Source organism: Ursus arctos, unplaced genomic scaffold, assembly GCF_023065955.2.
Source record: "Ursus arctos isolate Adak ecotype North America unplaced genomic scaffold, UrsArc2.0 scaffold_30, whole genome shotgun sequence".
NCBI classification, from domain to species: Eukaryota; Metazoa; Chordata; class Mammalia; order Carnivora; family Ursidae; genus Ursus; species Ursus arctos.
Window position 1 is genome coordinate 16,513,706 of NW_026622986.1, and position 26,585 is coordinate 16,540,290.

The 26,585-nt window shown below is 42.9% G+C and overlaps 1 protein-coding gene and 1 pseudogene across 1 annotated transcript in view; one reads left to right on the forward strand and one right to left on the reverse strand.

The window, feature by feature from the left end:
* The window catches only part of PIP4K2A (phosphatidylinositol-5-phosphate 4-kinase type 2 alpha), a 173,851-nt gene that overhangs the window by 56,862 nt on the left and 90,404 nt on the right, over positions 1–26,585 (forward strand). The window lies entirely within an intron of this gene.
* Positions 4,867–4,934, reverse strand: LOC113241406 (U6 spliceosomal RNA; annotated as a pseudogene).

Consider the following 26,585-nt stretch of genomic DNA (forward strand, 5'->3'; position numbering starts at 1 on the left):
CTATGCAGAGGGCAGGAAGCACTGCTTTGCCAATAGCCTTGTCTCCACCAATAGGCTGTGATGGGGTTGATGCTTATGAGAGTGTCTTATTCCATTTGAGGACCTAACTTCGAGCAACACACAGAGGTTTGATGTGTCCTTCACAGTCTTAGGTGTTGGGACAGATACAAAGCAAAATAATCCATGGCCCTGGACCCAAGGTGTACAGTAATCATTGAACACTGTTCTTGGTACAATTGAGAACCAGAGGACACTTAATCAGGCTCAGGGAGTTTAAAATCTAATTGGCAAAGCATGAAGGGCCCTATTTTTTTGATTGATTTTTATAAATGGTAGAAAATAATTCAGGTTGGGTTAATCAAGAAGAGAACTTACTGACCCATGTATACAAAAATTCAGATGTAGTTCGGTCTAAAGACTCACAGATGTTTACCGCCACCTGGTTCTTTCTGTTTATCTTGGCTCCACTTTGTGTTGGCTTTATCCTCATCCTTATGGCAGCAAGATGGCCCCAACGTCCCAGCTCTACTTTCATCATTGAGTCCAGCAGGAAAATGTCTCTTCCCCTAATGGTTTGAATAAAAGTCTTGGACCATATTGGATCATGTGTTTGTTCCTAAAGCGATGGAAGGTGCTTGTTTCTTAAGAAAGGCACAGTTGACATGTTCCGTGTCTAGAGCGGGGCTCAGAATGGGGAGGGGGGCTGGTGTCCCAGGTAGGAACACAGGACAGTGTTACCAGAAGGAGCTGAATAGATCCCGAGCAGCAAGAGCAACAGGTGTGTCCGTCACAGGAAGACAGGACCAATCCAAGGGGGAAAAAAATCACCATTAAATGATTGGTGATTAAATAATTATTTCATTGAATGAGCTGTTGGAGTCGAGAGGACATAAGTGAGGGCTGGAGTGGTTGGGGCATTAAAGCTTCATAGAGCTGATGGATGTGAACCTGGTCCTTAAGGACAAGTACGGTTCTTGGTTTGATGCTCTCAAGATGCTAATGAGGCTGGTGGCCGTGATGCTAATGTTGTCCGAAGCAATGGTGTCCGTTCCTCTGTTCGTCTCTCATGGAAGAAGGATCTGACACTCTGTAAGAGATGTAGCCCTTAGCCTGATACGGGAACCAAAAAACTAAACTTTGTACCTGAACAAATGATGGAGGTAATGAAACACTGGGGAGTGGTTCAACAATACTCAAAAAAAAAAAAAAAAAAAAAAAAAAAGACGAATCACAGTTCAGGCACATGTTAGAGTATTTTCTAGCCATGTAATCATGTTTGCATTTCAGTAGTTACTGGGCACTTACTCATTAAAATAGTTTGAAGAATTCTTAAATGAGAAAAACGAGGCTCTTATATGGTTTACTGTATGAGCTCAGCCATCTGCAAGCTACTTGGAACCTAAAAGCCTAGAAGGAACTACATCAAAACGGTACGTGGTTGCCTCTGTTCTCTAGGCTTACCTGTATTTTCAAAACAAATAAAAAAGACCACACAGCTGTGAACCGGCTAAATCAAGGGGCAGTGTTTGAAACATGGGGCATCAGGCTTCTGCAGAGACAGAACATGAGTCACCACTTCTGAGAGTCACGGCTGCGGCGGCAGACAGTGGTCTCAGCCCCTGCAAAGGCTTCGGCCCAGAAGACACTGGCCGCGTCTGTAGGCACAGGAACAGTGTTAACAGAACTTCGTAGTGCCTGCGCACTTACTTTTAATTCCAGTTTAGTTCCAGTGCTAAATTCGTTTCAGGTGTGCCACATAGTGATTCACTTCCAAATATTATTCTGTGCTCATCAAGAGAAGTGTACCCTTAATCCCCTTCACCTGTTTCACCCATCCGCCCCCCTTTCTGGCAACCATCTGTTTGTTCTCTATAGTTAAGAGTCTGTTTCTTGGTTTGTCTTTTTTTCCCCCTTTGCTTGTTTGTTTCTTAAATTCCACCTATGAGTGAAATCATATGGTATTTGTCTTTCTCTGACTGACCTATTTCGCTTACATAATACTCTCTAGCTCCATCCATGTTGTTGCCAAGGGCAAGGTTTCATTCTTTTTCATAACTGAATAATATTCCATTGTAGATCGTCTTCTTTATGTCTTCATCTGTCAGTGGATACTTAGGCTGCTTCCAGAATTTGGCTATGACAATAATGTTGCAACAAGCAGAGGGGTGCATGTATCCCCTCAAATTAGTGTTTCCATATTCTTTGGGTAAATATCCTGTAGTTCTTTGCATCGGTTTAAAAACTCATCTATTCTTAAACATCTCCGGAACCCTGTCTCCTTGGTGTTTGGCCAAATCGTATTTTTCCATTACTCCAGGACCTCCATCAGCCTATCCTGCATGCGCCCCATCTCCTGCGAGGTCCTGTTTCCTTGATCCATGCGCTTCTTTCTCCTGCATTGCCTTGGGCGGAGCTCCGGGCCTGCTCTTGCCATAGCTTTCCTCTTTGCCTTTAACTTGAAATTTTGCAGGCCAACCTTTCATAGTTTTCAAAGCACTCTATATATCCCGTTTGATATCTTGTGCTATAGCCGGATGGTATTATAATCTATTTCAAAGTGCGACCAGAGGCTCAGAGGGTTTAACCTGCCTGGAATTATAGAACCAGGTCCCATGGCTCCCGTCCGTTCCCTCCCCATGGTGCCTCTTGCTGCAGACTCTTAGGAGTGCCTGACCCTCACCAGCGGTAGGACCAGACTCTCTGTGGGGAATTCCGTGGTTACCACCATCCTTGCCTCTCTTTAAAACTTACCTTTCTTTAAAGACTCTGCTTCTCAGAGACAACTAAACTAGTACCATTCAGTCTAGTTAACCACCCACCCTCCCACCACCTTCTTTAAATTCTGAAATCACAGCCCATGTCTGGAACGCTTTCACAGGTAGGGGTGTTAATGGGATCCCCCAGTTTGTAATTTTTCATCCTTTGATTTGAATCATTTGCCCACTGTTAAATATCTCTGTGTCTACCTTCCCCCTCCTCCGTACACTGTCAGTTCTTGGAAAGTAAGAACTGTGTTTCCATTTCCTTAGTAGTTGATTTTTCTCCTAGGGGGCAGTTCCATAAGTGCTGAGTGACTGACCAACCGACCTTGAGGAAATAAAATAATTCATCCTTCAGGAACATTTTCATAGCATTTCTGGAAATAATTATGAGATTAAATTTTCCTGAAAAATTTACTGAAACATCTGTTTTCCAAAATGAAATTGGAAATCTGAATGGCCTTGGGCATCTGTACCCAGCAGAAAGTCATTTACTGTTCCGGAACCCCTCGCTGGGGTTTCCTTTCTTCCGCATTATTAAACCCATGCCCCGTGGCAAGCAGAGACACTGCTGCGCTCACCCAGAACCCACCCTGTACAAAATCTGTGGTCACCGCAGAGGGTGCAGCTGTTTCGTCTTGGCATCAATACTGACCTCCAGATTGTCAGTTACTCAGATTGCAGACCTTCACCAGAGCGTCCACTAACTTCCAGGGTGTCCGCCTGATAGAGCAAATAAAGCAGTCTCAGCACGATTCTTCAAGCCCACTGAGGTGTCCACCGTGCTGTGCACATTTACCCCCAGCAGCTCTTTAGCCACCAGGTTCTAAGCAGCTTATGGGCAGGAACTGTCTTCCTCTTGTGTTTGACTCACGGCCAGAATGCCGTGCGTGTCTGCTGAATTGAGGCGGTAAGAGACAGATGAAGATGGGTGGATGGAACCTGTCAGCCTGCCCAAGCTCACAGTTCGCTTCCCCAGTGAAACTGGCCTGTGCAGAGAAGACAGAAGGAATTAGAAGTTTGAGAGTGCATTTTTGTTTTCATCCGCATGGCTCAGAGTCTCAGGGATCCCTCAATGTGCCGGGGTGGGGAGAACAGGGTAGGAAGTAGTTCTGCTTTGCACAACGTAATCTGCCTGCCTTCATTTCCTTTTCTCCCATATCCCCCTCTCCCCATGTCTGAGGCAAGAGGGAAGGCCTTTCCTCCTTTTCCATTCATTCTTCCTTATCTGTTCTTTACGATTGTATTTTCCGTCTCAGAGTTGTCCTTGAAGTGGCCCTGAACTCAACTGACTATGGTTCCTACCCTTAGGGATGGCCCTTTCTTTTTTTCTTTTTTAAATATTTTATTTATTTATTCATGAGAGACAGGCAGAGGCAGAGGGAGATGGCCCTTTCTGGTAAACATTTCAAAGACAGTATTAGTGCAGAAAAAAGGAGTAGCATTTTTAACTGACAATTATTTGTATGTTGTTTGTTGAACAAATACCATTTTCAGTTCTCTTTGTTGCACGTCTAAGTACAACCTGAGTTATGAGACTAAATTTATCACATAGTGGACTTCTTCAGTTTTTAGTTTTAATACATATTTGATGATCTCAAAAGCAAATGTAACCTTCAACTCATAAAATAATATGCTTGATGACCTTCATCATAGATACTTAAGCTGATTTGAATTATTTCTTACATGAAATATAACCACAATAACCCTGAAGACATTGCTTTGCAAAAAGAAGTCACCCCACAAAATATCCCAGGTCAGTAGTCTGTAAGACTAAAGTACATTGTTAAAAATGGTCATGTGTGTAGGTTAGAAACCTGTTTATGATTATTAAGTGGTCACTCCACCGGTGTGGAGCACTGTCTGAGTCAAGGTTCAATGACAGAACACAAGCTACTGAAGCTGCTACAGATAATAAGGAATTAATTGTATTAGTGGGTGTTCATAGTGACTCAAAGAATCTTCTGGAATGCTGAAGAGGCAGTCCTAAGTTGAGCTGAAGGGTAGGACTGATTTTACATCTGAATGGCTACTGGCAAGGAAGTTCGAGAAATGTAATTTTTATTTTATTTTAATTTAATTTTGTTTTATTTTAATTCATTCATTTATGAATATGGAACACTTCACGAATTTGTGTGTCATCCTTGGGCAGGGGCCATGGTAATCTCTGTATGAGAAATGTGATTTTTCCCCTCCAACTTCAGCAGTACAGGATCCCCACAGGAAGGAGGTGCAGACAGGAAGTGAGTGCTCGCCAGGGCATGTGCTCACCTGTGCCTGTGGCTCCTGGGGTGACTGCTCTTGTGGCCTGTGGAGGGGAGAGGCACTAAACACGCACAAATAGCAGTACCGACGACCATCGTGATGAAGCTGGGAAGGACAGGTATGTGATGCTTAGAGGTAAACAATAAGGGGACTTAATCCAAGCTGGAGAGAAGGGGGTGGGTGCTAGAAAGTCCTCTTGAGGAAAAAGCATTTAAACTGAGGGTGGAGGTGAGTTTGCCCTGGGAAGCAGGAAGTGGAGCGGGAAAGAGAACCCCAGGCACAGGAAGTCTGAGTGAGGCCTGAGGCTCACCAGAACAAGGGGAGGAGGCTGATGTGAGACAGTGGGGGTGACACAGCTGCAGAGTTGGGTAGGGTCTGATCACGCAGGGCTGTGAGGTCACAAGAAGGATTTTTTTCCCTAAAAGCGATCAGAAGTGATCCTTTGAGTATGAAAGTGATTAGTGGATGAGTGTTTTCACACAATCCCAGCAGCCACATTTGGGAGAGTGGCTTGGAGGAGGGAAGGAGAGAAAGCCAGGAGACAAGTTAAGAGCCCACATGGGAGCCGGGGGTGGGCAGGCCACATGCACATGCGCGTGGTGCCAGTGGCACTGGAGAGACCAGAGGCCTGGATGCTGATCTAGGAGGTAGACTCTCCAGGACTCAGGGAGTGATCGGGTGTGGGGAGTGAGTGCAAGAATAGAATCCCCAGGTTTCTGGCATAATTAACTGGGCAGTGAGTGCTTCTGAGCTATCTACATGGAGATGTCAGGAAAACCATAGGGAACAGAGGTTTGGAGCTCAGAGGGAAGGCGTGAGTTGGGCCATCCATCTAGATGGCATGTGGAGCCATGTGGTGGGAGAGGATGTGGGGTGAAAGGGTCTGAACCCTACATCACCAATAGGTAGGTGTCTGCTAGAACAAGAACAGCCAGGAAAAGGTAGGAAAACAAATTCAAGTAGAATCCGTCTATTTCCCAAAAGAGGAAACTCGCCATCAAGTTCAGTGGGGAATATTTTTATTTTTGAAAATAGACCCACTTCTAAAAACTGTAGAGATTGGTTCATGTGTCCAGTTCTGCTAGCAGCTAGACCATGTCTGGGGAAAGTTCATTTAAAATAAAGAATGAATTTTTACTGTTATATTAACTGACATACCAGGATATACCATGAATGATACCTACATGAGAGACTGTACATTTGAGACCGGAAATCCAGATTATTAACAGAATCTAGCTAAAATTTGACCTCACGTTTATAGTGATGGGCAGGCCACTCCAAAATATTCCACTTTTGCATCTGATTCTGAATCAGAATTACTTAAGAGACAGCCCCTGAAGGAGGACACCCTGCCCCTCCGAAAGCAGAAAGCGAATTCCCCATGGGAAGGGTAACCTTCCTGTATCTGGAGGGTAGAAGGAGAAGGCGTCCTTATGGCCAAGATGGGGAATTCAGGGCTGAGAAGGCAGTGTAAACGAACCCTGTTACTTCTTCATTAACTTGTTATCCCCAGACCAAGACCCTTTGTCAAATCTTCACAACTAATTGTTTCTCTAAAAGGTGTAAAAGCTGCCTGCTTCGGTCCCTTCTTTGAAAGAGTCTCATATTTCTGTGAGCTCCCATATGTACGAAATTACATTTGTTTTTCTCCTGTTAGTCTGTCTTATGTCAATTTAATATTAGGCCAGCCAAAGAACCTAGAGGGGAAGAGGGGGAAAGTTTTCCTCCCCTACAGCAGTGCACCCTGGTATTGCATAATGAGGTATGCAGGGCACATGTTCCAATTTCCGTTTTATAGTTGGGGAAACTGAGGCTAAAAAGGAGTAAGTGACTCAGCAGCAGAACAGTTCCACCCACGAATAAATCCCTCTGATGGATCTTCAGATCATTTGTCACCTGAGAAGTGTCCGAGGGAGAGGGGCACAGGGTAGGGCACTTTGGACGGGGGGAAAAGTTTGGGACACCATTTGGTAGCATGTTAGTTGACACATGTTTATTGAGCCATATCCCGTGGATGGGTTCTGGGATGAAAAATGAACCTCTGTCCCCACAGAGTTTAGAGACTAATGAGCCTGGGGGATGAAAACGAACAGGTAACAAATAACTAGGCTGCGGGCACCCCCGCTGGTCTGCAGCAGATACAGGGGACCTTGTATGACCAGGTGGGAGAGGAGGGCGTTGTGCATGGTGGTAGCATTAAGAAAGGAGAAAAGACTTAAGGCTGGTGGTGATTTGCTGGAGGAATCAGTCTACTTCAGCGTTTTGTCTAGGACCAGTCTTCCTGCCCTGTGCCAGTGGCCAAGGGGTCTGCGGTGGTCACGTTTCGTTCCTCCTACCGAGTTAATTTGTTCTGTTGTGTCGCGGTGGACCCCGTCCCTGGCATGACACTCAGGTACGTGTTCACACGCCGGAGGCGAGCAGGTCAGTGTATTCAGGTTAAGCCTTGGCCCCCACGTACATTCTTTGTGTCCCATTCTCACACTTTCAGACTGCGTACTGCGTCCCCTTCCAGCCACATTATCAACTCCTGGAGGACAAGGAGCAGGTTTCCTTCTAACACTGTGGCCAGGTGCGCTGCTCCGTACCAGACGCAACGCGGCACTCACGTAGAAAAGAAATGTCGGTTGCATGTGTGTATTGGCTCAGGGTGTTCTCTTACCATTCCACAGGGACTCCTGTCGCTCTGCCCTTCTTATGCGGACAAGGATTCATTTGATAGCCAACTTAATGTTTTAGAAATGGGAACTTCATAAAGAAACTTTTTTTTTTTTTAATAAAACAATTGTAGCCCAAGGAGGAAGAAACTTAGAGACATTATTATAGACCCATCTGATAGTGAAATACGGGAAAATGTTAAATTATTCATAAGTTGCTTGATAGCTGGTGAATAAATGCATGATGGGACGTTTAAAATTTGGCAACGCCTTCCAGAGACTCCATTAAACAAATGCATGCTTAATCGTACGTCTGCAAGAATTCCTGGAGAAATTCTTATTCTGCAAAATTGAGTGACATATAGCTAAACTCCAATTAGAACTCTGAATGGAAATATATTCCAATACCTAGAACAGTGACATTTTTATAGGGGCCTTCTGACTTCTAACAATGAGATTTTGAGGGAAGTTAGATGATTAATTCTTCATAGCCAGATATTGGTATCCAGAATTTGCTTACTGCTCCCAAGCCGATGTCTTTGGGCTATGTTCTGTTGATCACAGACATCTCTGTGCTTTTTTATTTCAGGAATGTGTATAGTCTCCAGCCTTTATTGGCCAAATTGATCCCCCAAAGACATTGTGGTCTGGCAGAGCCACTTCTTGCTTGTTAGGCTTGGGATATGTTTTAAATAGTTACATTCAATTATATTTGTTGCCTTGAAGCATGTGAAGAAAATCTGCTTGTTTGAGACCACAAGAGTAAGGGGATTTTTTTTTTTTTTATTTGATTGTGGCTAATCGGTTTTCTCTTCTTCCTGGAGATAAGCTACATAAAGTATCTCAGGGTCCCCTCCTAGAAAAGTCAGAGATGTGAGAAATGACAGGACAGAGTCAAATATTAATGAATGTTTTTCAGTCTGAAGGAAAATACTTAGAAGAGGCAGAGAGCTCATTGTCTGGAACAAGTGGTTAAAGATTTTCAAAGACATTCATAAAAATTTGAATAACTGGAATAATGAAAAGAAGCTGTTCCGTGGAAGAAATTTCCTTGACATTACTTTTCCTCTTCTTTGATACAGTAATAACCCGAGGACCAGGGAATGCTGGCTAACAGAGTATTAACAGAATGTGTTATGCAGATTTGTCCCTCATTTTAAACGAGTGCTAGTTTTTTGTTTTTGTTTTTTGTCTGAATATTTTCTATACACAATAACTCATTTAGTACCTTTTTTTTTTACTTAGTATATTTTAAGATACAACTTTGCAGAAAGAGAGAGAGAAAACTAGACATAAACACACTGAATGACCTGTTAAATGTCCTCCAGAGGCCCAGCGACTGGAAGGAAGATCAGTCAGGGCTGGAATAACCCAGGAGGGCTCGGAGGAGGGAAGAGATCCCATCTGAACAGCCTTGTGGGGTGGGTCCACGTCCATAGGACTCAGGAAAGTTTTTAGACAAGGGTGGCTCGCAGTGAGGAAAGATACGGCTGAGATGTTCTCCTCGATATTTTATTTTTATCTTCTAAATGCTTTTCTTGAAACATAATTCTTCTTTGTTTTCACGTATCGTGTTTTCGTTTTGTTATTCTCAGCCCTCTGCTTCCAGGCTAAGGCCGAATTCTCCTGTGACTTGCTGGAGATTTTACTGCACGAAATCCCAAAGGGTCACTGTGCATATACTTGTTGTCAGTGACATATTTTCATTGGGTCACTTCATTTGCCAGTATCTTCAGTGGACCCGATGTGCACAAAGTCTCCACAGTCTCGTCCTCTGCGACCTCTCAGGGGCAGTTCCCCTGTTTTACCTGGAGCAAGGATGACATGGCTAGTTGTGGGAAGAAGTGTTCCCTGCCAAGCATCGCACCAGCCACTTGTTTCCTTCCACAGGGTTGAAGGCACGTGGGATTATTGTCATTTTTTGGTATGTTGGTATCTGTCCCATCGTACGGACAAGTTGGGTCTCAGATGGGGTTTAAGATGGGGTGCTGTCACCACCGAATCTCTAACCCATGCATCCTAGTGCTTCTTACGTTTTCTTTTCCGTGTCTCTGCTTTTTCCTCCATCCCAGAACCCTTTCATAAAATAATGACACGTCTACCAGAAGACAAAGCAGGATTGCGCGCGCGCGCACACACACACACACACACACACACACACAGTATTGAGATACTGAATTATCTGGAAAGACTTAGAAGGTGATATTCCTTCGCTGTGGCATGCTGCTGAATGGCATGTGGGCAAACACACACCCTCTTAATAGGCTTCTTACAGCTCAGGAAACAATGACAGGAGTAATGATAATAGGAGTTATGAGGTCGCATTTTTCCTATTCTGCTTTTGCCTGAGAACATTAAAGCCTCTTTCAGAAAGCAGGTTTCAATCCTTGTGTGAAAAAACTTTGTAGTGTAAGTAAACAATATTGTTTATTTTAGGGAGAGAAAACATCTGTGGGTCAGCCGAGTTGATAGCTGAGAGTTGATAGCCTAGTGAGCATTCATCCTGTTTCCCTCCCTCCCTCCCTTCCTTCCTTCCCTCCCTCTCTCTCTCTCTTTCTTTTTCTTTCTTCCTTTCTTTCTTCCTTCCTTTCTTTCTTCCTTCCTTCCTTCCTTCCTTCCTTCCTTCCTTCCTTCTGATCCTTTCCTGTAAGAAGAGTGGGAGCTCTTCTCACTCTAGGTACATAGAAGGCAGTAATTAAAGAAAAGAATGTATCAGCTGACTTACCTCGAGAATGATCTAACTAGAGAGTCTTCGGCTTTCTTGGCTAAGTGTGTTTAACATTTTGAATCAGTGCTAACTCGCATCTGCAGGTGGGAATAAAGGGCATGCTTCTTCCTCCCCGGAGATTCTAGGGGCCCCACCGTGGCTACCACCCCTCCTTGGCTTCAGAAAAAGAAGAAAAAGTGCCCCTCATAAGTGAGAAACTCACTGTGTATCGTGTAGCTTTTACTCTCTGATAAACAGATGGCATTCCAAACAATTACTCTCAGCAGAAGTAAGGGTGGTCTTGAGTTTTTGCCATCCAAACAGATCTGCCTCCTGTCTCTCAGAGCTCAAGACCGTTTGTAAGAAAAATAGGTGTACCTAAACCCCCCATCAATGAGATGAGTACAAGATACCTAGAAGCAAAATGTGAGCTGTTAGCACTCATTGGAGTTGTTTTGCGTGCGATGAAAGAATAAAAACTTGGTGTTGGGCTATCTGAACTATTTTTAAAGTAAGAACAGAGTCAAAAGTCCAGGAAAATTTTATTCTTCTCTCTCCTCTTAGCTCTTTCTCTGGCTACATTTGGGGACAAGTCCATCTCATCCCCAGAGGTGGGTCAGACGAGATCGGGCGCGTTCAGGGTGGTATGGCCGTAGACAGAGGTGGGTCCTTCTTGACCAAAGTGTCAGCCTGCAGAAAACAGAGAAGTTGTTTCTTTCTTGTATCTACCAGAAAATTGGCAGTCAAAGGTAGTTCTGTGGATGTGTTGTGCACTGTCAGGATTATTGCTTTTCCCAGGGAAGCTGATCAGGAAAAGTGTTTTACTTGGGTTAGTTATGTTGTTAAGTATTATAACCCATTCCAGGTGAGCGAAAAAGAGGCTCTCTGTCTGCATTCTGGGGGCCAAAGCCTGCAGCATGGCGGAAGCCAGGGCTCCGGATGCTGCCAGGACCTCTCTGTTTCTCATCTGTGCTGCCGTCAGCACCTCTCCCTCCTCCCGGCCAAATCCGGAGGATCCGACTGCCTCACTTCTTTATATCCCCCCATTGAGCCATGTGGCAAGGCCAGCGTAAAGGCCTCAAGTCCAACCCTGGAAAGAAGACTCTGTCCGTGCGTGGGGCTGTGGTCAGCAGTTATGGTGAGGAGGAGGGAACTCTGATGGCCAGGGAACAGGGTACCAGTTGATAGAGTCCTTACTCCTGTGCTAACCAGGTATGGGGAGGGGATGATGTGGGCGGTGAGCTGGGCTTTCAAAAGAGAGGGTTGAGTATATATTAGATGAATAAATGTGAGGTCTCTTGAGAACCGAAATTCACTTCTTATGTCCAAGTCAGCACATTAATGTGATCTACTGAGGGTCCATTTTGTGAGACAAACTGTGGTCTAAATTTGTAGTGACAGAGAGTGGCCTTGGTAGGCTCAGGGTCATTTCCCATGGGCTGTGGATAAGCGCAGTGACCTCTGCTGGGTAGTCAGAACCCTGGGGTTTCACCCATCTTTTCCACGAACGCCCTTGGCATTCTTCTTCTTCTTACACAATGCAGGGGCTAGATGAGGTGGTCTGTGGAGTCCGTCCAAGTTTAAAACTGCTGTCTGCAGCATCGTTGGTCGGAGCCTGTAATAAATTTACAGTATGATTAATGATAAATTTTATTTTATTTTTTAAGATTTTATTTATTTATTCGACAGAGATAGAGACAGCCAGCGAGAGAGGGAACACAAGCAGGGGGAGTGGGAGAGGAAGAAGCAGGCTCATAGCAGAGGAGCCTGATGTGGGGCACGATCCCATAACACCGGGATCACGCCCTGAGCCGAAGGCAGACGCTTAACCGCTGTGCCACCCAGGCGCCCCTGATTAATGATAAATCTTAAAAACACTGCTGCTCTCAGCATGTATTGCATTCCTCTGTTTGGTTAAACTTGATTATATAAGAGACTCACTAAGATGTTTTCAAAATAGAATATGAATAAAATTATATATATATATATATATATATTTTCCCCCCAAAGAATCTTCTTTCTGGTTCTTAGAACTGTGTATTGCTTTTTCGCTTGATAATTTTCCCTTGGATCTCATTAGGCTCCACATCCTTGCTGTATGTTTATATAGAACGTTTGATACTGTTCTGTTTCATCTAACTACAACTGCTCCCCTATTTCCGCTGCCCTGTATTTCCACTTTGCATTAGGGCATACAAAACTGAGCCGTGTTTAAGCAACTTAGTGTCAATCACTGGAGTCTAGATTCCATTATCCCACAGGATGAGACGAAAGTAAATAAATTGGATCTACCAAGAAGCCTGAATATTAGGATGTGCCCATAATTGTCTTTTTCAGCAAAACCCCATGAAGAAGGCAGGCAAATCCCCGAGGAGGTGCCCAGGTCGCTGGGGGCGCTGCCTTATTGCATACCCAGCGTCAGCATCATCTGCTCGCGGGTCCTTTGTGGGGCAGTGGGTCTCTGCTAGCCTGTCTTCTTGCCACAGCTGCTCTCCTTTCGAGCAGGTTCTGCGGCTCCTTAAACACTGTCATGTCAGTCCCAGGAAAAAGACTTCGTGTTGGTAAACAAGCTGACGTTTCTACGGGACGGATCTCATCTCTGATTTCGCCTTGCCCCACCCCATCCCTGTGTGTGGAGAAAGAGCGCTTGCTTGTTGACAAGATTTCTTTTGGTTCTAAAATACCTGGAACTACCAAGGGAGACACTGAGGAGTGAATTTCCCCGATGCAATACTGTCATCATCATTCCGTAATTTATGAGTCCCTCTTGTGTTAAGCCAAACAAACACTTTCTTTCAATATTCTAGAACTAATAAGAAATCCAGTGAGCTTCATGTAAAGGATTGTGTTTTAATAAAAGTGGTAATTCAAAACACCTGTTTAACTCATGGCTTTCAATTCTAATCAAAGCTCTGTTAATCCTTTGCTTGGGACATCCTGATTTTTCCTTTGCTTTTTCTGGAAAAAAAAAAAAAGACAACACACCCATTTGATTGAAATTTGAATCTTCTTGGTGAAACTGCCAGTTTTAATTAAGTTTGAAAATTGAAATACAGCTGGAAATTGGATGAAATTCAGCACCGTGATTTCCTTCACGTGTTCTGAAGAAGGGACCGAATTTGTGCAGATGAAGACATTACATGACTAACTGTTTCTGCTTCGATGAATTAAATACAACTTTATAGTTTTATTGGTGCTCATGAAAATCCTTTTATGCTTATTGAAGGGAAGAGATCACTGAAGAGATGTTCCATTTTAAATTGTGGCTACTTCTTTTTATTAGCCGTAGCAAACAGTCTGTCCAGGGTTCTTAATTAGGAAAATTGGGGTTGCGAAAAATTGTACTCTGTAATTTTAAAGAAATCTTAGGGTTGGATGTGCTCCTGTGATGGTGCCCGCTGTGTGTTTTTGCCCATCTATATTCTTGGGTCTATTATCCACTTTTTTTCTATTGCTTATGTCCAAGTCAGCTTGACCTGAGAAACAGTTGGGGATACACATACCTTTTTTGGTTGGTTTGTTTTAGGTAACTCTTAATTCTGATTCTGGAATAGAGAAGTTAAAAGAAATACATTAATTTGTGTCTCGGTTAATTAAAATGTTAATTCTTTTTAAACTTCCTTTGATTTCTCTTAAGTGTAAAGTAAACAAGAGCCACTGAGGGTGTTTTTGGTAAGCTGAGCTGTGGTTTCTCTGAGCAGCTTTTTGGTTTGCTTGCTTTTTAACAGTCGACAGTTACCTGAATGTGCCTCAAGTATTCCTTCTTGGCCTCCGGGAATTATCCGTTATCAACTAATTTACCTGCTTTACATTTTTTCTCTGAAGTCTTTGATTTGGCGAGTGCCCTGTGTTGAGTATTTTCCCCTCTCCCGACCACAGGTTTGACCATGACTAATTGTTTTTCCTATCAGTATAATCAAATGAATTTGGTTTTGCTGCCATCAGTTGACGGTATGAGCTAGTGGTTCTGATTTTGGGCTCGAGAATATACCTCCCTGCTTAACTCTCCTGTTAGCAACAGCACGCATGCATGCATGCATTCATTCATTCATTCATTTATGAGCAAGTCTGCACGAGCGGTGGAGGGAGGGGGAGAGAGAGAATCTCAATCAGACTCTATGGAGAGTGCGGAGCCCCCATCAGGGCTCAATCTCACAACCCGGAGGTCATGACCTGAGCCGAAATCAAGAGTCAGTCGCTCAACTGACCAAGCCACCCAGGCCCCCAGCTTTTATTTATTTTTAAACAAATGCTGGAGATCTGTGAAGACTTTAAAATGTGGATAATGACAAAAAAGATTCTTACTTGGGTCTACTACTTTGGATCTTTTAGAAAAACAGTAATAAATATCCCAAGGCACTCTGGGTTTTAGACCTTCTTCGCCGAACAAGGTCCTACAGAATTCTTCTAAAACAAAAGCCAAAAAAGTGTGTCAGAGAATTTCTTGTGATTGAATTTCGAATAACAGTAGAAAAGTCGTTTTTTCCCCTTTCCTTTAAAAATTGATCCTTAGTCACTGGGGGGATAGTAATAGACAGTTTCTACTTGTTTTGGAAAATGTTTAGATGGGATCAAGAGAAAGCAGAAAAGAAGAAAAGGGAAGGAAGAACATGAACAGTTGGGTTGGATGCTCCCCACCCCTTCCTTATGGAATACTTTTGGGGTTCCCTCGCTGGCTCAGTTGGTAGAGCACATGACTCTTGATCTCAGGGTTGTGAGTTTGAGCCCCACGTCGGGTGTCGAGATTACTTAAAAATAAAATCTTTGAAAAAAATATGGAACACTTTTCGTAAGACTATAAGGATAATTGAAGGCAGGACATCAGGAAAAACTTTTTCCGTGGAGAGGGGAAGAGAGGAGTTTTTGAGAGGGGCTATAAGTTTAAGGCAAATTAACCCAAGAATATGGTCTTACATATGTAGGCTCTTTTTTTTTTTTTTAAGATTTTATTTATTTATTTGACAGAGAGAGACAGCCAGCGAGAGAGGGAACACAAGCAGGGAGAGTGGGAGTGGGAGAGGAAGAAGCAGGCTCCTAGTCAGGGGAGCCTGATGTGGGGCTCGATCCCATAACGCCGGGATCACGCCCTGAGCTGAAGGCAGACGCTTAACCTCTGTGCCACCCAGGCGCCCCACATATGTAGACTCTTAATGGGAAGATACAAAGAAGAGATTATTCACAGAAAAAGGACAGCGTGGTGGAGACAAATGGGAGTTCATTTAATATGATGTGCTTTTGAAGTCCTAACCCTAATTTTAGATCATATTAGGGGTGTTTTGAATCACAACCTAATGCTTTTTATTTGAATTATATTAATTTATTCTTAGCAAGTTGAGTCAACCAGGAAGATGAAACCTGCTTCAAAATGCAGATTATTATCCAAAATGGACCCTCCTAGAGGTCCTACAGGCCTTGGTCAAAGGAACTGTTCAGGAAGAGGTCATGAGAGAATAAGCCAGCCAAATTGCGGGGCACAAGCTCTCCAAATGTCAAATTTTCCAGAGATGGCGTTCATTTATAGATCCGTTACAGAACTGTCTTCACACCTATTTTCAAATTATCCATTTGCATCATTCTGTGAATCAGAAAGGTCAGTTTCAAAGTATATTTGTCACACCATCTTAGTCAATGAGCGCTGTCCGTCCTGAGACTTGATGTGCATCGAGGCTAACTGTGGAATAAACATGATTGGTGGGGCTTTATGGTGACGTGCGCTCGGTTTCTGCGGTTGCCCTGGTGGCGATGGCCTGAGTTCGGGCCTTGTCTCTGCAGCATGGCTGTTCTGGCCTCTCAACCAAGCGCACTTCATGCTGCTTGCATTTTGTTTCCATGTGGCTTCTTTGAGCAGCACCGGGATGATTCCATCCAACCACTGTGCCTGACTGCACAAGGAAGAAAAGACCATGTGCCCTATGTGTACTGGGGCCTGAGAAAGGCTGTATCTTTTGAGGCCATAAAGCCTAAATTATGAGAGTTTGCAGTCGTGATCGGGCAGGCTTGCATAGCCCAGAGCATGTCGGGCTGAGTGGTCACAGCTCAGGATTCTGGTTTTAACACTAAAAACAGTTTGTGCTGCTTTAGGAATGAGTCACCTATTTGGCTTTAATTTCCTCATCGTTTGGTCATCTTTGGGACGTTTCTGCTCTTCAGTTCTGAAACCAACCCGTGTTTCAAATCATGGAACCATTTTCAGTCTTCTGTGGGTGGGTAGATAGTTTGATAGAGAGATAGCTAGATATCCTTCCATTCTGAACCTGCAACTTCTTCCACATTTGCTCTTCGTTGTCTCCCCACATAAATGTGCTTTGCCTCCAAATTTACAATGTATAACCCAAGCAGTTATGCCTTGGTGCGTAATAAAATACTCCAAAATTTAGTGGCTTAAAAACAGAAACTGTTTGCTCGTGATTCTGCTGTTTGAGCTAGGCTCTGCTGGGCAGCTGTGGTTTTTCATGTGGCTGCAGTCACTGGGGAATCCACTGGGGCTGAGTGGCCCATCTTGCCTGTCTAGTGGTCAGCTGAGGCGGTCACGGCAGCAGACTCTTAGGAGGACGAGCCCAGGGCACAGCACTTCTCAGCCTTGTGCTTATGTCTGATCTGCTGATGTCCCACTGGCCAAAACAAGCCTCATGGCCAAGACCAGAGTCTGTGTGGGAGGGGGCTTCATTAGTGATCAAGGGAGATGTGATTCACTGAGGACCATCGGTATGCAGTCTTCTGTATATTTATACCCTGATGAACTTAGGTTTTAGAAGTCTGCATTTCAAATTTAAAGTACATGTACCTGTATTCCCTGTCTTAGATTGTCAGCTTTTACAAAGTAACAGGTGTAGCTTTCGCTTCATATACCAGCAATGAAAGTGGGAGGGGGTGTAATGATTATTTGTGGTGGTAGAGGTAGGTGTCTGTACTCCCTGAGTGCCCAGAAGGGAGCGTTGCGTGTTCCCTTCTGGTTCTTCTATCTCAAAATATTGCGGTTCATGGGGCACCTGGTTGGCTCAGTCAGTGGAGCATGTGACTCTCTCGGGGTTGTGGGTTTAAGCCCCAGGTTGGGTGTAGAGATTACTTTAAAAAAAAATCTTTAAAAAAATGAATAAATAAAAGTAAATATTCCTGGCCAGACTCCTTTGTTGAGTCCTCTTCCTAAGATTCTGGCCATTTGTTTTTTCACTCTGAGCAAATCCCTTTGTGACAGTAGCAATTTCTATAGCGGCAGCTTTTCCTAAAGCTTTAATTAATATCTCTTTACAGATTGCTTCTAAACATTTTTGACCTCAGGGCCACATTTGTAAGTGCATATTAGACCTCTCCACATGAATAATCTGCACACCCAAAATAATTCATCTACGTACCCTAAATCTACTTCTCCTTCTGTATTTCCTACTTCCAGTAATGGCTTCACTGTTCTCAGTTTCAAAGGCCCAAAACCTTTTAACCATCTTGGGCCCTTCCTTTTCCTTTCCCTCCTGTGCCCCAACCACACATCCTGTGTCCCAGCTCCTGCCTCAGGCCCACGCCGCGATGCCTGGCCTCTGGGCTTCCTCCTTGCTCCAAATTCCATTTCCCACAGTAGGAGCTAATTCCTTACTTGGTCCTCATCTTATAACTGCCTGGCTCAGAACCTTCCATGACTCCTTTCTTCCCACAGAACAGAAACTGGCCTTCTCAGCCTGCCCTGTCAGTTTGCTCTCGTGGAATCCTTCCTGTCTTTGCCCCGGCTAGTGACTGGTTCTGTGATGCAAATGTATGTCCTTTCCCTCCTCTGGGTTCTGGCTCCAGGATCTCATCAGACAAACTCCGTGGATAGCAGTGTCTCCCTTCTCGATGCTGTCACAACGCATTTCATGTTACCAGCGCTTTTTTTTTTTTTTTAATGAATAGACTGTATTTTAGAGGAGTTTTAGGTTCAGAACAAAATTGAGGGAAAAGTACAGAGTTTTCCTACATGCCCTCCCCCCCAGCCTCCCCCACCATCAGCATCCTGTACTGGGTGGTGCATTCATTACAGCATGAACCAGCATTGACATCTCGTTACCAACCAAAGGCTGTAATTTACATCAGGGTTCACTCCATGTTGTACCTTTCATGGGCTTTGACAAATGCAAATGACCCGTATCTACCATTATAGTATCTGACAGAGTATTCGCACTGCCCTAAAAATCCTTTCTGCTCCACTTATTCATCCCGCCCTCCTCCCAAACTGCTAGGACTTTGAACTTACTTATGTCTGTTTCTGTCACTTGACTTTGAACCTACCTTGTCTTAGTCTCCCTTCCCTACATAAGTCTCTAAAATATATGGATACATAGATTACATCTTTAAAATCTCAATAAAAGAGCAGTAATTATCTCCTTATGGAAAGCCCAGATTTTACACAAAATGGAAATGGGATGGGGAGACACATGCCACTGAGGTTAGAGGTTGCTTTTTTTTTTTTTTTTAAGATTTATTTATTTATTTATTTGAAAGAGAGAGAGTGAGCAAGAGAGTGAGAAGAGAGCATGACAGAGGGACAGAGGAAGAGGGAGAAGCAGACACCACGCTGAGTTGGGAGCCCCATGTGGGGCTTGATCCCAGGACCCCAGGATCATGAGCTGAAGGCAAACGCTCAACTGACTGAGCCACCCAGACGCCCTAGAGGTCGCTTTTGGAAAAGAACAATGAAGCTTGACAGTTAAGGGAGACATTCTTTAGCTTAGTGTAGGCTGATAAGCATTTGGGGAAATTAGAGATGATTTTTACTTTCTATTGTAGTTATATGTGCTCCTTCCTAAATGGTTTCTCCGTAGATTAAAAAGTCCATGCTTCCTGAAACACTTTGCACTCTGCCAAATTGAGAGACAGAGACAGAATTGGGCCTTGGAAAAGAACACTTCAGTGAGTCCTTCCATAAAGCAATCTCATTTTATAATGTGAATAACCACCTCTTAATTTTTCTAAATTCGGACTTTTAAAAGATGCTATTTAAGGGGCACCTGGGTGGCACAGCGGTTAAGCGTCTGCCTTCGGCTCAGGGCGTGATCCCGGCGTTATGGGATCGAGCCCCACATCAGGCTCCTCTGCTATGAGCCTGCTTCTTCCTCTCCCACTCCCCCTGCTTTTGTTCCCTCTCTCGCTGGCTGTCTCTATCTCTGTCGAATAAATAAATAAAATCTTAAAAAAAAAAAAAGATGCTATTCAAGTGTAATAAACAAGCAAGTCAGTAATGTGTACCGAATATGATACTGCTTCAAAGAGCTAAACAAAAAGGTGTAGAGTTCTAAGAGCATTAAACAGCATTGCCAGCAAAGTTCTCACTGTTCCCCAAATCAGCAACCACTAAGGAGGTGAACGTGAACAGTAAGTACTATGGGAAAGAAAGGTGATACCCCAGAGAAAGACATTGCGGTTTCTCCTAACAAGAGGTGTGATAGATAGTTGTCTTAGATTTACTCATGACAACTGAGGGAAACAAGCCTTGCCTCTTCTGGAACAAAATCCTGTTGGGTGCAGCCCGCTTCTCCCCACCCTCTTTGGCTGTTCTTTGGTCTGTGAACAGACACGCTCCAGGTGCTGCGGCTTGCACTGTCCCTCCGTGGCAGTGCGCCTGCCCTGGGCAACGTCAGCAGCAGTCTCCGGCTGTAGTCGCGGGCTCATCGTGACTCTAAGCCAAATGATCATGTTCTGTTTCCACCACGTTTTGTCTGAAATGAAAGCCAGCAAAGATTTACTGAGGGGCTGCTCTGGAGCAGCACTCCGAGGGCTACTGACGACAGTGACAGTCAGATGAACTCCCCGAGTGTCAGGCGCCACTCACAGCAACGCCAGGCACGTGCGCTCGAAATCCGTGTTCCTAAAACGGCATCTGAGATGCCTTGAAAAGACTGACATTGTCTTTACCTACATGTAGACTCATTGCCCTTCCCTCATTGCCCCCATACTGGGGCGAGGATGTGGAAACAAAACTACACTCGTGTCTTTGGTATTTGTTGTCTTGTTTCTTTGGTTACCAGTTTTACAAAGTGCTTTTAGAGCATGAAATTATGAACAGCCTTGGGGTGTGGCATCAAGGAGCGACAGCCTCGTTGAGGAGTCGGCACCCACGGTGTCCCTGACACCTTCCCGCTTCCTGTTCTCAGCCTGTGTCCCCTCCCCCAACCCACCTACTTGCACCTTCTCCCGGCACCCTTGCTGCAGGCTCCTAGAAGCACCCAGAAGCCCCAGCCTGTACTGAGTGTAAGGATAACGTTATTTTTTTCTCCTCAATTTACTAGCAGACACAAAGCTAGGATTTTTTGCATGAGGTATTTTTACTGTGGGTGACTGGGTAAAATAAAAAGGACAGAAAGTTGCATACACTAAAGAAAGTCGATAAGGTGTTCTACATAGAGGCTTTGTGTTTCTTCTGTCTAGCTGCCATCTGCCCCTTAAGCACTTTTCCTTCAGTTACTTTAAGTAATTGAACAGGTGTTGTTTTTTTTTTCTTTTTAAAATTGATATCCTTCTTATTTATTTATGTGTCTATAAGACAAGAGGCAGTTGAATGCCATGGCTGAGAGCCCAGGCTCTGCAGTGGCACTGGCCAGGTGAACAGAATCAGACTGCCCTGCGTAGAGGTCTTTATGACCTTGAGCCGGTCAGTCACTTAGCGGCTTTTAGCCTGGTTCCTTCTCTGTAAAGGGGAGGGGAGTCCTGTCCATTTCATAGGGTTGTGAAGACGATTACATAAGAAAGCCTGTGAAGCAATTAGCAGATCCCTCACACATAGTTAGCGCTAAATAAATGTTAGCGTTGAGGATGTGTTGTTGTTGTTAATTTTTAGACATGATGAGTGCTGGGGATGTACAGGTGCTGTACAAATAGAAAACCAAAGAATACAAAGCCAAAAATAAAATTCAAATATTTTCTCAAAGTAAGGCTTATTTTTTCTCTTGACTGGGAATTGTTCATAACATTTGATAATGTAACAGAGTGAAGACTGTTTTATGTCCTATTCCCTTTGCTTTTTTTTCCCTGTAATTTTTATTTTAAAATAAAATTTAGAGATTCATTCTTTTACCACTGAGCCAAGCACTGAGGTAGGTGCTAGGGATGGAAGTTCATATCTTACCCATGAGGTACATTCTTCTTGCCCACAGATTAGAACAGATAAGATGATACTGCTTATCCCAATGGGACACGAGAGAAATATTCCAGTTAATACCTGTAAGATACATATGTGGCTTAAGAAGTGCAAATTGAAGAAGAACCAAGTTGTTAACTTCAGTAAGCAGGGTGCAGATTATTAGGGAGAGATGTGCTGTACTAAAAACACAATTTTAATTTTTTTTAACTTTCCATTTTGAAATAATTTCAGACATATAAAAATGTAGCTAAAAAGAATACAGAGAATTCTCATAGACCCTGCATCCCCATTTTAACATCCTACATAACCGAGAGTACAGTTATCAAGGGCAGAAAATTAACACTGATACAATATTATTAGGTAATCTATAGATTTCATTCACATCTCTCTAGTTGTCCCAGTTTTGTTTTCTTTCTGGTCCGGGATCCCATGTTGTGTTTGGTTTTCATATCTCCTTAGTCTCCTCTAATCTGGGCCAGTTTCTCTGTCTTTATATGTCTCTCTGGATCTTCACACTTTTGATACTATCTGGTTATTTTGTAGAATGGCTCTCCCTTAGGGTTTGTTTCCTAATGATCAGGTTCAGATTATGCATTTTTCATCGGAACCAGATTGTTGATGCTGTGTCCATCTCGGTGCATTATATCAGAAGACACATGATATCCGTATAGCCCATTACCAATGATGGTAACTTTGATCTCCTGGTTAGAGTGTATCAGCTTTTTCTCCTGTAAAGTTACTATTTTTCCTTCTGTTCTGATCCGTGAGAAGTTGTCATCGTAGTTCTTGCCTGTACCCCTCACCCCTGTTTCCATCTTAGTGTCCGTTTGTATTTACCCTTATTAAAAAAAAAAAAAAAGTAAGAGCATTGGTGTGTCAAACTTGACCTGGGTTTGCTGGCTGAATCGGGAGGGATGACGAAGGTGCGCGAGGACGTTGCAGTATGCTGTGACTACAGATGGTGAGTCAGACCTCACATTTGCACATCCTGTCTGAGCTTTAGGTGGTGTTGTGGTTCCTGAAACCAAGATTTGAAGAACAGGAGTTTTTTGCTTTCCTCTATGGCTCTTTCTTATGTTTTGCTGATATTCGTACAGTCGCTAACGTCTAAAAACAAACCCTAAGATCATTGCTTATAAAGTGAACAAATGTGGCAGTTTTAGCAGCTGTGGACTTGGTGGTCACATTTACAAGCGGAAGCAGTTTTCCCTGCCACATCTCCATTTTGTGTGTTATAAAGATCATTTTTACCCAGTTACATTTTAATAGTCATTTAGGAATTCTGTGTTTTAATATCTAAGTAGTTACAAGTAACATATTCTGAATATCTACAAAGTAGCTTTGATTTGAAACAATGGTTCACAACACAGTGTATAATAAACAGGGACATGGGGCAACTGGGTGGCTCAGTTGGTTAAGTGTCTGCCTTTGGCTGAGGTCATGATCTCAGGGTCCTGGGATGGAGCCCCACATGGGGCTCCCTGCTCAGTGGGATCTCTGCTTCTCCTTCTCCCTCTGCTCCTAGCCCCGCTGTGCACTCTCTCTCTCTCTCTTTCTTCCTCTCTCTCTCTCTCTCACACACACACACACACACACACATCAGTAAAATCTTTTAAAAAATGGGCAGGGCTCTCAATTTTAGTGCTCCGTATCACAGGGTTAGAGAAAAGAATATAAATCGCATAATTAAACTGTTAATAATAATCAGGGCAGTGTAACTCATCATTAAAATTAGAAATTGGGTACAGGAAATGGCATGATATCACTAACAGCTTTGTATCAAACAAGAAAGCTGCCTGTTCTACATACCCGATTCATGCTGTGGTCTGTGGTTGGAAACCTACCCTAGGGGGCAAGCTTTTTTAGTCCTGTGGAGCCTGCCTACCAAGTACAGAGCATCTTGTATAGATAGAGTCCAGTCAACTCAAGAGTCAGACTTTGGGGGAGCACATCCCTCTTAGTCCACGCAGGCCGCTATGTCAAAATACCAGTGACTGCGTAGCTTATAAACAACAGAAATTTATCTCTCACAGTTCTGGGCACTGGCAAGTTCAAGATCAAGACACCACCATAGTCACATTTTGGTGCGGGACCTCTTCCTGGTTCATCGCTGGCGCCGCCTTTCTGTGTCCTCACTTGGGCCTCGGGATCTCTACGGGTCTCTAATAAAGCAATGATCTATTCATGAGGCTCCACCTTCATGATTTAAGTGCCTCCCAGAGGCTTGGTCACCTCTCCCCATCTAATACCATCATCTTTGGGGGTTAAGATTTCAACATATGAATTTTGGGGAGACACAGACATTCAGACCATAGCAACATCTAATAATCCTTCCTCTTTCCACCATCTAGTGAAAGTAAACCATCTTTCTTTCTTTTTCTTTCTTTCCCTTTCTTTTTCTTTCTTTCTTTCTTTCTTTCTTTCTTTCTTTCTTTCTTTCTTTCTTTCTTTCTTTCTTTCTTTCTTTCTTTCTTTCTTATAGTTAAAATTTTTTTAGTTAATCTCTATACCCAATGTGGGGCTTGAACTCATGACCCTGAGATCAAGGTTTGCACACTCTACCTACTGAGTCAGCCGGGTGCCACAACCATCCTTTTTTCTTAATTCCGTTTTGAAAGAAATATCTCAGGAAGGAAGAATTGAAGGCATTTATTGCCATCAATAATTACAGGCTCTGTTGTCTTTGTTGTGAAGTAATCCTTGATATAGGAAGTATATTCCCTCTAGGGTGTTAAAAAAATTAGGAGAAAACTTGTGAGATTGCGTTAACAAATCAGCACATTGGGAAAATGACAATTCCTAAAGCTCTGGTGAGGTTAGGCCTCTCTCATCAGTGAAAATGGTAAAGCACCTGAAATTTTCACATTTGGGTATGTTATTATTTGTATCTTAAATTTATCTTCAGTGTTGTTTATATATTATCGAAAAGCCACTCTTGCTTTTTGAAATATAAGGTAGATTTTTCTTTAAAGGACAACTTGTTTTATAGTTAACTCAGTAGGTTGTAGTCTTTGAAATAAAAATCGTCATCTCTCTCTAGCAGACTATTCCAGTTGAGCTATTACTGCCCTTGTCTTAGAGTAGTCATGGGTGTGAGGAGCTCTTTTACACCCACAATTTCTAACAATGCAGGTAGTCAAACATTTAACCATATGGAGGCAAAGTATTACGTAAAGCAGGGTGCCTGGGTGGCTCAGTCCATTAAGCATCCCACTCTTGATCACCTCAGGTCATGATCTCAGGGTGTGAGATCGAGCCCCGTGTTGGGCTCCACATTCAGTGGGGAGCCTACTGGAGATTCTCTCTCTCTCTCTTCCCCTCCCCCTGCTCTCTCCCTCTCTCTCTCAAATAATTTTTTTTAAGTATTAAGTAAAGTATATTTGTAGTAGCTGGTTTCTTTTTTCTTTAATTTTTCAGGCTTTCAGTAGTATGTATTTAGAGACTGTGAATTTAAGGTTGCTTGTGTGTTAAAACTAAATACATCCTTAAGCACTGTTGACCTAAGTCTCTGATAAACGTTCTCTTCGGTTTGTTTGGCTGTCACCAAGTTGAATGGGAGTGAGAGTTGTTTCTTGTGTTATTATTTTTTTTTTTTAGTATGAAGAATTGCTGTTTCCTTAATAGATAGTAAGTGATACTTTAAAGCATTTAGGCTACCGTTTTTCTATGATTTCTGGGCCTTTGGATGATGACAGAGGTTCATATATTATAAAGATGATTTAAATAATGGATACGAGCATCTTTCATGAATTTAAAATGCTGTGTAAATGTACAAAAACAAAGATTATCTTCCTCAAGAATTGCTCAGCTGGTAGAATTAGTGTTTGGAGAGTATTTTATTTCATTTATTTTATGCCAGTAAAATAATCTTCCATTAAGTCATCTTGCATATTATCAGTCCAAACTTTGGCAACTTGGTAAATAGGAATTTATAATCGGCATTGGAGCTTTTGGTTTTCTGAGAGATTAATGCGAATATCAGGATTTGTCTTGGCTAGATATAATCGTAAAGTCACTTTCAAAGTTTATAAGCGAAGGAAGGATTTAGTTTAAAAATTTGTTTAACAACTGTTTCTTGTAATTGGTCCCAGGGGTGGACAGGAATGTACAATGATAAATAAAATCTAGTTCCCACCCTTGAAGTGCTTATAATCTAGTAGGGAATAAAAGATGACTTTGGGCCAACTCTTTTCTCATTATAAGAAATTTTGTCTTATCCTGCTGTTACAGCAAATGCTTACATTGTCATATTCTCCTTAGATTGTCTTTAGATAAGGAATCAGTGAGGCCCTCAAATATTTGCTTTCACTGAATATATCATGTGGGGATTCTTAAATTCAACAATGGAAGGCCTTGCGCACGGGCAAAGCCCTTATAGTCGCAGTAGAGGGCATCTGTGGAAAGCATGCTCTGTTGTGTATCATAGCCAGATTTTCAGTGGCTTTCCTTGTTTTTCTTAACATTAGATTGTGGCTTAACAAATGCAGGCTTATTTCCCATATTTCTTAAATTTCACATCCTTGATAAGCAGGAACAGGCAATGCAGTAGCTTTGGGTTGCCTTCCTATTTATATTCTACCACGTGAAGTTGTGTTTTTGTTTTTACCCTAAATTGGTACCAGTGACCATTTGTAAAAGCTCTCATTCTTCACTTTCAAAGATGTAAGTGCTTCTTGATGTCATTCGTCACTGAACATTTCAGGGTCTGAACTACAAGGTAAGGTAGGAGTCCTTCGGGTTCCCTGTGTAGTAGGAAAGGCCTTTTTGGCCATCGTCAAGGCATCATCACTGCCTGATTTGAAATGTTCAGTGATGACATCAAGAAGCACTTACATCTTTGAAATTCAAGTCCTTTGGCTTTTCCTGAGCTATATATATGATAACCTGTGACAAAAGGTGGAAAGGGCATGAGAAAAAGAAATCATAATTAACAAAGAAATAAGCAAATCTCCTACGACTGAAAAAAAAATGGATGATTCCTATGGAATTTCTTACAGCATTCCCTTGATTTTTACCTTGACTATTCCGGTTTAGAGGAAGAAAAAGGAATGACCACAAATGAACTTGCTCAGAGTTGACAAAACATGAATTTGGCG